The sequence below is a fragment of the Chrysemys picta genome, chromosome 7, assembly GCF_011386835.1.
Source record: "Chrysemys picta bellii isolate R12L10 chromosome 7, ASM1138683v2, whole genome shotgun sequence".
Lineage (NCBI taxonomy): Eukaryota > Metazoa > Chordata > Testudines > Emydidae > Chrysemys > Chrysemys picta.
Window position 1 is genome coordinate 94,357,527 of NC_088797.1, and position 12,196 is coordinate 94,369,722.

At 41.7% G+C, this 12,196-nt stretch overlaps 1 protein-coding gene across 7 annotated transcripts in view; it reads right to left on the minus strand.

The window, feature by feature from the left end:
• Window positions 1-12,196, minus strand: part of RNLS (renalase, FAD dependent amine oxidase) — a 141,226-nt gene that overhangs the window by 101,302 nt on the left and 27,728 nt on the right. The gene's annotated exons all lie outside the window — the stretch shown is intronic.

The following is a 12,196-nucleotide window of genomic DNA, read 5'->3' on the forward strand; positions in this document are numbered from 1 at the left end:
AAGAAGGATCTCTTATACCAGGTTGCACCAGTACAGGGGCAGAAGGAACAGCAGATCTTAGTATCTCAAAAACACCAGAACGTTGTATTAAGTCTTGCTCATAGTCATCTTTTTGGGGGGCATTTGGGGTAGAGAAGACCCTGGCACGAATCCTACGACGGTTCTTCTGGCCCGGAGTATATGAAGAAGTGCGGAGGTACTGTGCCTCCTGCCTGGAGTGTCAGCTGCACAGTCCCCGTCCCCACTTGAGGGCACCTTTAGTACCCCTTCCCATCATAGAGGTCCCCTTCAAGTGAATAGCCATGGACCTAGTGGGACCCCTGGAGAAGACGGCTTGGGGCCACCAATATATACTTGTTGTTTTGGACTATGCTACTCGCTACCCAGAAGTCGTCCCCCTGCGGAACACGGCCTCTAAAACTATAGCCAAAGAGCTGGTGGGGATCTTTGCCCGAATGGGGCTACCGAAGGAGATATTAACCGACCAAGGAACCCCATTTATGTCGAAGCTAATGAAGGACCTCTGTACGCTGCTCCATATACATACCCTGAGAACTTCGGTCTACCATCCGCAGACTGATGGGTTGGTAGAAAGGTTTAACCGAAGCCTCAAGGCTATGATAAGGAAGGTGGTAAGTTGGGACGGGAAGGATTGGGACACCCTACTACCCTACCTTATGTTCGCTATCCTGGAGGTACCTCAGGCCTCAACTGGGTTTTCCCCCTTCGAGTTATTATACGGGCGTCACCCCCGTGGCATACTAGATATCGCCAAAGAGATCTGGGAAGAGGAACCCAATGAGGGGAGAAATATAATACAGCATGTAATGCAGATGCGAGACCGGATAGCCCGGATTACCCCTATTGTACGGGAACATTTGGAGAAGGCACAGGAGGCCCGGCGAACCCATTACAATCGCCAGGCAAAAGTGCGACAGTTCCAACCAGGGGATCGGGTTATGGTGTTGGTACCCACGGCAGAAAGCAAGCTTCTGGCCCAATGGCAGGGGCCCTATGAGGTGGTTGAACCCGTGGGGAAAGTAACCTACAAGGTGTGGCAGCCAGGACGCAGAAAACAAGAACAGATTTATCACGTAAACCTTCTGAAACCCTGGCATGCACAAGAGGCATGCACAACAGTCCAAAAAGACCTAACCCAGGAAAACAAGCCTTCCAGACAGGTGAGAGTGTCTCCCGATTTAACACCTGACCAGAAGAATGAGGTGTCTGAGATGATCTTCCGGAACCAAGATGTGTTCTCGACAAAACCGGGTCGAACAACAAAGACACATCACCACATCGTCACGAACCCTGGGGCCAGAGTAACAATGAGGCCCTATCGGGTGCCAGCGGCAAAAAGGGAGGAAATAAAAGCAGAGTAAAAAAAATGCTGGAGTTGGGGATCATCGAAGAATCCCACAGTCAGTGGTCCAGCCCAATCGTGCTGGTGCCCAAACCTGATGGCACCACAAGATTTTGCAACGACTTCCGGCGACTAAATGAAGTATCCCAGTTCGACGTGTACCCCATAGCTCGCATAGATGAGCTAGTGGACCGTCTGGGTAATGCCCGGTACTTGACTACCCGAGATTTGACAATGGGGTACTGGCAGATTCCCCTTGCAGAAGATGCAGAGGAAAAGACTGCGTTCTCTATACCAGAGGGTCTTTTTCAATATACTGTCCTCCCTTTTGGACTACATGGGGCCCCAGCTACCTTCCAGAGCCTCATGGACAAGCTATTACGCCCGCATAACAGTTATGCTGCTGCCTACTTGGACGATGTGGTCATTCATACCCTAGACTGGGAAACCCACCTGGAGAAGGTGGAGGCAGTCCTCGATACCTTCAGGCGAGCTGGACTTACAGCAAACCCTGCCAAGTGCGCTGTAGGGTTTACAGAGGCCAAATATCTTGGCTACATTGTGGGAAAAGGTCTGGTAAAACCCCAAGTGAGCAAGTTAGAGGCCATCCAAAATTGGCCCCGACCAAGTCGCAAGAAACAAGTCCGGGCGTTCCTAGGTGTGGTGGGGTAGTACCGACGATTTATCCCCCACTCTGCCACAGGGGCAAGCCCCCTGACAGACCTAGTGAAAGCCTGTGGACCTGATCTGGTGAAATGGTCTGACGCAGCAGAGGAAGCATTCACAGACCTACGGACTGCCCTCTGCAGTAACCCCGTACTGATAGCCCTTGATTTCACCAAGGAGTTTATCCTGCAAATGGATGCATCGGAAGTAGGGTTGGGGGCCTACAGATGGTCGGGGAGGAGGAACACCCAATTCTATACCTCAGTCGGAAACTCCTTCCAAGGGAACAAAAATATGCAGTGGTGGAGAGAGAATGCCTCGCTGTAAAATGAGCCATGGAAACATTGTGCTACTACCTGCTCGGGCGCAGATTTGTCCTCGTCACTGACCATGCCCCTCTTCAATGGATGCAGCGGAACAAGGAGAAGAACACAAGGGTGACCAGATGGTTCTTATCCCTCCAACCTTTCCAGTTCCATGTGCAACACAGAGCAGGGAGCCGTCATGACAACGCTGATGGTTTGTCACGTGTGCACTGTCTGGCGTCCCAAGCTGCCCAACCCCTTGGCGTTGAGCAGGGGGGAGGGATATGTGACAGACCCAGACCAATGGGGTACAGGAGTCTGGTAGAGGGCAAATATACTGGTCACTGGATGAGTAGTTTTCTGTTCCCTGAGTGACAAGAGCAGGGGCTGCACTAGAGTAATCAGGAACCTGCTAGAACCAGTTAAGGCAGGAAGGCTAATTAGGACACCTGGAGCCAATAAAGAAGAAGCTGCTAGAATCAATTAAGGCAGGCTAATCAGGGCACCTGGGTTTTAAAAGGAGCTCACTTCAGTTTGTGTTGAGAGTGTGAGGAGCTGGGAGCAAGAGGCGCAAGGAGCTGAGAGTGAGAGGGTGTGCTGCTGGAGGACTGAGGAGCACAAGCGTTATCAGACACCAGGAGGAAGGTCCTGTGGTGAGAATAAGGAAGGTGTTTGGAGGAGGCCATGGGGAAGTAGCCCAGGGAGTTGTAGCTGTCATGCAGCTGTTACAGGAGGCACTATAGACAGCTGCAGTCCACAGGGCCCTGGGCTGGAACCTGGAGTAGAGGGCGGGCCCAGGTTCCCCCCAAACCTCCCAATTGACCTGGACTGTGGGTTCTTCCAGAGGGGAAGGTCTCTGGGCTGTTCCCCAACCCATATGGTGAATCTCTGAGGCAAGAAAATCCGCCAATAAGCGCAGGACCCACCAAGATAGAGGAGGAACTTTGTCACAGTGGATAAACGCAGAATATGACAAACATGTAGGCAAGCATTGAGAAATTCACCATTACTTGGTTATTCTGGACATAGATTTTTATACTTATAATTTTTAGTTAATTTTTCCAAATACATCAAAATCGAAAGGCAAGAGTGTGAGAAGAATGGCGGACATGTTGTGATCGGCGCAGTCTTAATGACAGCTGAAGACCAAGTGATCCAGGTGACATCAAAATACAAGATTCATCATAATGCACAAAGTAAAGTAAGAGGGTTAGGACAAGGGAAGGGGAAGTGACATATCTATCTATCTTCTGGGTCTATGTTAATCATAGACCTCTAAAACATCAGCCCTAATTGCTTTGAATTTTTCAGGCATTCCCTTTCTGTGGAATGCCGGTCATTCATTAGCTGCGAGATCAGCCATGTCACTGAGCCAAGCATCAATATTTGGTGGTATTAATGGATGGCTCAAGGTAACAAATATTTTGTACTCTAGAAGGGGTCTTTAGAGTCTCCTGAAGTATGGCCAAAGTAACCGGGTTCAACCACATTCCTTCAGTACACTCCCCGCTCAGTCTTTGGGGTTCAGGCCTGGCACTTAAGAAACAGCACAGTCTGCTCTGCTAATCAGCTGACTCACAGTACTTTCTGTGGAAGGCAGAGCTATAGGAGAAACACAGGGTTCCCTCTTAAACATTTTTTTCTATCCTGCAATCATTGCTACTAATGCTCTGTTTGCCTGGCTGCCAACAGCATAAACAGCAAACCTCACGAGGCAAAAGCTTCATGGAGCACCTTTCTACCCACACAGTGGGGAAGTTTATCATTCTCATTAAGGGGGCTCAAGGAATGTCCAAAATGGCTAGGATGATACTAGCAAAGCCCTTTTGTGTGCTGATATGATGTATCTCAATAGCCTTTCTCCATTTTTCTGTGGCACCTGGCGTCAGTCATCTGATATAAACATTATGCTTTGATGACATAAATGTACCACAACTATAAACGATCATAAAAATGAGCATATGGCTGAGAAACTGCAAACTAGAAATTTAATTTTGCACTTGTTTCCAGCCTCTTGCTGATGACCATACAGTGTGTGTTTCTTAATTCTGAACATACTTAAAGAGTTAATAATATCATCAACCACAAGCTTTTAAAGTCTTGGGTAAGGTTCATAATCCCAATAAAACTGATGAATCGTGACTTGCAGTCTCAGCAGGGGAAATTACTGCCATCAAAATCACTGCCAATGGCTAAGTTGCATGAAAGAATAATTATGCATGTTTACTGTTAGCCATCAGTCAAGATCCTGAAGGTATGAGATATTAAATCGAACTGAAAGTGTATGGATTGGCAGTATTCCCTATCTTAGAAAATACAAACTTATCCACATCTAAAGATTTGTTTCTGTCGGTAGTTTACTAATGAGAATCCAAGGGGAGGTGTCCACTCTTCTGCACAAAGAATCAATAAAAGAAACACTTGAATAATATTAAACTGAGAATTAAAACTTTCATTTTATAATGACTTGGTCTTGAGAAATCCCTGCTATCTGCAGGAAAATACAGACTCCTTTATTTCGAGCATATGATTTACAGCTGACTTTCTTATCAGCTTTTATGAAAAGACATTTTTAGCTGTCCCATGTGAGCTAACATCTGCACCGATGAACGAATTGTAAGAAGTGCATCTCAAAGGAATTACAACTATCAGATATTTTTTCAAAAGATAAGTTGTATATTTTAAGTTGATGTGCTGATAGTTTTTGAAGTATAGTCCAATGTAAACTTCTAAAGATAATGAATATTTAATTATTGTGCAGCTGATTAAAAAAAAGTTCAAAATTAAGGACTGTTAGGCTATATATATATATATATAGTAAACTGCCTCTGTTGTACGTATGGAGTACCATTTTGCTTTGTTACAAAATTTCTTACTCTGTTCTTTAATACAGACAGGTGAAACCTGCATACACATCGAGAGCCACCTTTGAGGGCACTGGAAGACCATCTGTGCCACCCATACCCAGTCCTCCTCTATGACAAATATTCCATCCTTCTATCCCATTCCCACTGCCAGATTTCAAAATTCTTTCCCTTCACCTTGAGTTCCTGAATTTTGTTGCTTGCAACAGAGGGATGCTGGATAGAAACCTGATTTTTTTGAAGCATAAGTAGAGAGAACTTAACAGACAGTACCATCATCCCCAGCAGCACTGGGGAGCCAAGTGCTCACCCAGTGCTGCATCAAGCAAGCAAATGCAGATTATTCCAAGGACTTTGGGGATCTTCATAGATCTCACTGGGATGCTCAACCTGTCCCTCTTTTACTTCCTCAAAGGGTGCTGTATTACCCATTTCTTTTTCACACAGGGCCTATTGGACAGGGACTACTTAGGATTTGGCTGACAATTGTGGGAGCAGCCTGCACTATAAGGTTGGCCTTATTTTGCAGTAGCACCTACAGGCTTCAATAAGGTTGAGACCTCGTTGTGCTAGGCACCGTAAAGACATAGTAAATGATGTCATAAAAGTTCTTCTGTACTTTGCTTTCTGCTCATGTGTGTTTAAAGTAGTTTTAAATAATTACTGCAGACATTTTTGATTAATGGGCTCTACTTCAAGTCTACCTCCATCCTTATTTTCTTGGTCAGTCCCTGTCCCACCTTAAAATATGCTTTTAAAGAGTGAAAAATGACTAAACTTCCAACAACCTGCTTTTTCCACTATGACCATGATAAACAATCTCTGAACGGTGTCTTCAGTTTTCAAGAATTGTCTATAAAACATTGTATGTTTGATTGGCATGTTAATTACGGTATATTCACTGATGAAAAAAATCACTAATACACAGTTAAAGATTGCCCAGTGGTATCTCATACCCTTCCAGAAGATCGAGTTCAGCAAAACTCAAATCTCTGAAAACCATGAACTACATAGTTATGGCACATCTCAACAATTACCTCTGCCCCATTGGAGCTGGCAATAGCCACTGATAATTAGCTGCATGCCCGCTGCATTCATTGTCTTACGTGTAGCTGTACTGACTGGTGGAGGGATTAGGTGGAGAAGCTTGGCGCAGTTGTGATATGAGGCAACCTGGAGGGCCCCGCCCCTTGGGAATGGGTCTCAGCCCCTCTCCCTGCCCTGTCCCCATGTATGATCATGTGTATCTTCAGAGATCCAATATGTCTCATTTCTGTACTGAGTTCTGTAGATTGTCAGTAGGGGTGCATGGCAGGATCTTGTCATGTGGATTGTCACGTGGGAGATGAGAAGTTTGTGGGTTTAATGAAGGGTAAACAAAAATATAATATTACGTGGAATCTTGTGGGGTAATGTGATAGAGTTGTAAAATTTAGCAAGCATTGGGTTGTTTCTGTGGAGTAGGCTCAGTGTTTGAGTATATAGCAGGATCATTACATTTCTCTCCACAAAAGTTATTGGCATTGTCAATGGCTTATTTTGTAGCAGAGGTTTTCTATTTGTATGCCTTAGAGTACTTTTAAACTTAGCCACATTAGACTAAATTTCTAACATGAGAAAAGATCCAAAACCCTCCTAGACTAGAGCTCTATAGTGATGTGCTTTAACCCCAGCACTACATCGGCTGGCTCTCGATGAAATGCAGAGCAATCCACAGCAAAACACAACATAAACGATGTCCATTGAGCATAATCTTGCCCATTTCTCCCTCCTTTTTCCAGATCTTACTGACAAGCAACATGAATGTTAGCATGTTAGACCAAATAATGCCTGGATCTTATTTCAAATGAAGATGGCAACTGTATCTTCTCTACCAATACATCCCTCCTGTATCTAAAGAGCCAAAGAACCGAGCTGCGGCTACATGGTTAATTTTCCTGACAGACTATAAAATCACTAAGCTGAGAACAGTGAAAGCCATTGATCAGAGAGATAACCTTTGAAAGCATTACTCCTTTCAGGAATATGGTTGTTAGTTAAACATGAACATCTGGGAAACCATTCTAAATTCATTGTGCATAAACCTGCTGACCTGTACACAGAGCTCCATTTTATTACAAACAGACTAAACATAATATGGGGAAAAAACATTTTTTTAAAAGTACTCTTATTTGCTATGTTATTCACGACAAAATTCAGCAAAATCCTTGGATATCTGTACCAATTCTGTTTCAGTCTTGCATGAGCCTCTCTGTTATTTTAGTTTCAAATGCAATTTTGACAAAAGTAAGTTTTTATAGAAAATGTTTATTCCACTAGATATACTATTTATGCTGCCCCCAGAAATAGAATTTTAAATTCAGACATTAAGGCCTCATGGGCTTCTGTGTTCCCACACAGACATAAAGGGAACTCTCATTCTTTAACTTTTGCCAACTGTGGCAAGAGAACAAAGCTTTTAGATAATATGGGAACCTCAAGAATTGGTATAACAAACATGGAAAAGTGTTAATCTGTAACAGAGCTCTTGTACCTCCCATTGCTATGAGAAAGTTTGTTTTTCTGCCCATGTCGTCTTTTTTTTTTCCTTTTCTTTTTTTCCTTGTGGCGGTGGAGGTGTAATAGAGATGTGTAGCCCTACTATGTCCTTGAAGTTAGTGGTACCTTCACACACGTATTTCACTGATCCAGGAGATATTGTAATGGCAAACTGTATCATGATATTGGGGTCTCCATTTTGGTAAGATTTAGTTTGTAGCCTAATTGGCTAAAGTTGTCAATTGTAGTTAAATGTTTGAAGACTGCCTGTTTAACTTATGTAACAGAAACCACAGAGCAAAAAGTGCCATTTTGGCCTACTTGGAGACTTTTAAACATTGGCTAGTTCCTAATTGCCTCTGCCAAGAATCTACTCTAATGTCAAATAATAACTAGGACGAAGAGCACCCTACTCTTGGATTCCACAGGACTTGAAAAAGTGAGAGGAAACCTCCGCATGGTTTGTGGAATCACGTGGCATGTCTTTATCCAGGAATCAAAATGTTCATCTGGCCCAAAGATAGCTATGATCGGGACGAAAAGAGGCCACTCTACACAAAGGACTTCTCACAATATACAGAGGTGATCTGTAGGGAGGTGATCAGCATATTCAAAATGTTTTGTAAATTACCAATGACTTGTAGTTTAGGATAAAGTTGGTTTGGTTTGAGTTAATGAGTTTTAGAAGGAATTCATTTAGTATGGAGACAAAGATGTGTATCAGAATTTTTGTGTCATTTGATCAGGGAAACTGCCCTGTAGAAAGCAAAGATTTATAAACTTTTCCAGGGTCTAGAAATGACTATGTTTTTCTTCATCCTTGTACTTTCTTAAAAATATCAAATGTCTTGATAAGTTTTAGAGAAATTAAGGTCCTAGGTACCACACTTTCCAATTGGTTGCTCAATTTCCTCTTCTGTGATAAATCCCTCAATCTTCAGTGAATCCACAACTATCAGCAGTTTGATATTTGCTAAATAGTCTTTAATTAAATATTTATAATTTATCGGGATTCTGATCAACAATGGATCATTTGTACACGTCAATGCAGAATTTCTTGAATTCACTTATTCTTTTAGACTAAGAACCTGAGACTCCATAGGAGTATTTGATTTAAAAATAAACCTCTTGTTATAAAGTTGCTGCACATTCTTATTTTTATAACAGTTTTTGTAATATTTCATATATACAGTAGGTTATTTGGGATTTTATTGTGACTAAGGTATTAAAAGATTCCCTGATTTTAGTAAGTAGCCTGAGTTTTGGTGAATGTGTTTTGGTTTTGGTAGAGGTTATGGCAATCAATTTACAATTGTGCTGCATTTTTTGCTACTTTCATCTGGGTTGCTAAAATGGCTTTTTTCTTATTCTCTGCATAGGAGTTTGTCCTTTCAGAACAGTTATAAGACTGCACCAATAGATACCTCTGTCGAGGTCCTATTAACAGTGCAGGTATTTCTTAGTCAGAAGTGGGTGGTGATCACCTTAGAGATTTGATAATTATCTTAGCAAGTGATTATTAAATCTCTAAGGTTAGTCGCTGTTGGGACAGCATAGAATCATAGTGTTTAAGGCCAGAAGAGACCAGCAGTTCATCTAATCTGATCTTCTGTACATCACAGGCTATTAAACAACACCCAGCCATCCTCATATCATGCCAACAACCAGAATTAGACCACAGTATTACAGCTCTTGGGAGACTAAACTAGTAAATACGTGAAAGGCTGAGAACAGGAGTGACCAAGGTGCACCATTGCTCGAGGCCCCTGAAACAACGAGAACTGATTAAGTGAGAGATACACAGATGGTCCTAGCAAGTGTACCTCCACCTCATGCTGCAGAGGAAGGTAAAAACCCACACAGTCACTACCAATCTGACCTGAGGGAAAATTTCTTCCTGACCCCAAATGTGGAGATCAGTTAGAATGTGAGCAAGATGCACTTGAAAGAGAATTCCCAAGACCATCAGCACAATCCAACAAGGCAATAATGTTTATTGAGGTGGAGGAAGAACTAGGTAGGGCAATCATCAAGAAGCAGTCAATTCAGCATTTGATTTAATTTACAATTGTAATAAGACCTGAAGTCGAAATGCCTGTCACAGAAGTGGAGGTATGACTGGTCAGACTAACCCTCCTCTAAAATAACTTTGGTTTAGGGCTCTTGTTTACTTGTGTCAAGGGGTGTAATCTTTTATACTAGTAAAGTTATTGAAATACCCGACCCATATTTTATTCTGTATGAGATTTCCAATTGTCTGCGCTATATCAGAGTGTTTCACACTAACTTCTTTTGTGAAGCGCAGCGTATAAATGTTAGCCAGCGTAATAAGGGTTTCATTTGTACATAGTTCTCCCTGCATAGCAACCTATCTTTCTGTAAGGCAGGAATGCATTTCTTAATGTTTCTAATCAAGGAGTCTCATTCAAATGTACGTCATAAATTACAACTTCATTCTTGGGAAATGAGGCATCATACCCAGTCTCATTTTTAATTTTGTTTGTTCTGGCTACAAAATGCAGCAGAGATTTTCAAAACTACCTAGGGAGTTTAGACACAAACTTCCATAATACACGAGGTGTCTAAATCCCCTAGATCACTTTGAAAATCTCAGCCACATTTATTCAGTCAGATCACAAACAAAACCAAAAACAGTCTTTAAACTGTAATTTATTAATTTTTTACTTTCCCTCCCCCCCCCAAAGAAACCATCTTTTTATTTTCCCCTCTACAAAAGATTTATTTATACTCTTCACATTCTCAAGCAGCGGTGAATGGAGTTATTTCCTTACTTAGAAAATTCATGTCTTCACTTTTGGCTCCTCATCAACTTGTCCTGGAAAAAGAACTGGCAACTGTGTTCTTCAGGGTCTCTGGTGGCTCTTGATACTTGCAAAGGGCACTATTAGGGTGAAATTTTGGCCCCAATAAAATAAATGGGAGTTTTGCCATTAACTTAAAATAGGTCAGGATTTCACCCTTAGTCCTTAAAATTGTGGAGCCCAACATAAATGCCCTTGTTGCTGCTGAATCTGTGGCAGTTCTGTTTTAACTGTAAATTTCAACTTCCATTTGCACCTTTTCAAGGACCCATTTTTTGAAAAACCATGACAAGATACTTGTCCCCTCCACTCTCGGGTAAGCCCCTGCTTTTCCAGATCTGCAGCCTTTTTCAGTTAGTTTTATAACTGGAGTTTCTTCTGCTGCCCACTTCTCATTTCTTCTGTTCATTCTTGAGGTCAGAGATTATGTGCTGCAATTCCTCTTTTTCTGCAGACAGTTCCTCAATCTTGTCACTCATTTTCTGAACCCACTCTTCAATCACCTCAAACCACAAACTCATGGTTATTCCAGCAATGACCTTTCTCACCAATGTGATCTTTACAGCCTCTCTCATCAATGAATGCAGCACATAGTCTCTTTTCTTTTTTTAAAAATTGTTTTGGCCAAAACCAATGGCATCTACCCACATTACAGATAAAGGAGTAATTTCATAATTTAGTGGTGCATTTCTTCAGTAAAGTACGTGCTATAAAGGGTATGGAAGTGGTAAATTGAAAGCAGAAGCTCAAAATCCCTTCTCACATGCATGCACACCTTATTTCTCCATTGGTTTTACATGACACTCTTTTTTTTTTTTTTTTCTTTTAATTCTCAGGGTTTAGAAGAGCAGTAACATAGCAGTTTGTGTTACTATTCCAAAGCAAATCATTCTCATTAAAAAATTTCTGTAATGAACCTAAAGAAACAACTCTTGGGACAACAATATTAATATTTTCTTAGATTTGGCCAATTTATGGCATATAGTTGCCATTAACAGTCTTAATCGTAACAAAAAAATAAAATAAAATAGCCAAAGGTTCCAAACAGTAATGAATAAAACATTCAAGATTCCCTATGGGAATAAGGGTATGGGACTAACTTGCAGTTTTGATCAATTTCACTCAAATTGGACTATATTCAGACAAGACCTAATTTGGATTTTTACTTCACTACATGCTTCTTCATTTTCCTCTACGTTAAAGCTATTCAACGGAAGCTCTTTCTCCTGCTGCTTGTTTAAAAATGCAAGGATATAAGGAATAATTGTTTCCTCTGGAATAATATTCTACCATGGATACCAGCAGCAAAACAGTATGTCTTTCAAAGATGTTGCCATGAGATGTCAATTGCACTTTAAAAAGAGTTGAATGAACAGTTCTTCTGTATTTAGGCACCTCACTTCTAATTATAAGTACAAACTACTATTACTGTTCCTCTTTGAACATGTTATGTTCTGAACCTATGAAAACTGATATGAGCAGATTTTGATTACTGTCCCTTTTCTCAGAATATTCTTAAGAAATGTAGAGCAACCCTGCAAGCTGCAGATGGTTAACAATATTACTGCAAAAGAAAAGGGAGAACTGAGATAATAGGGCTCAGAGAAAATGTGCAAGGCTGTATATGCTAAATCATAC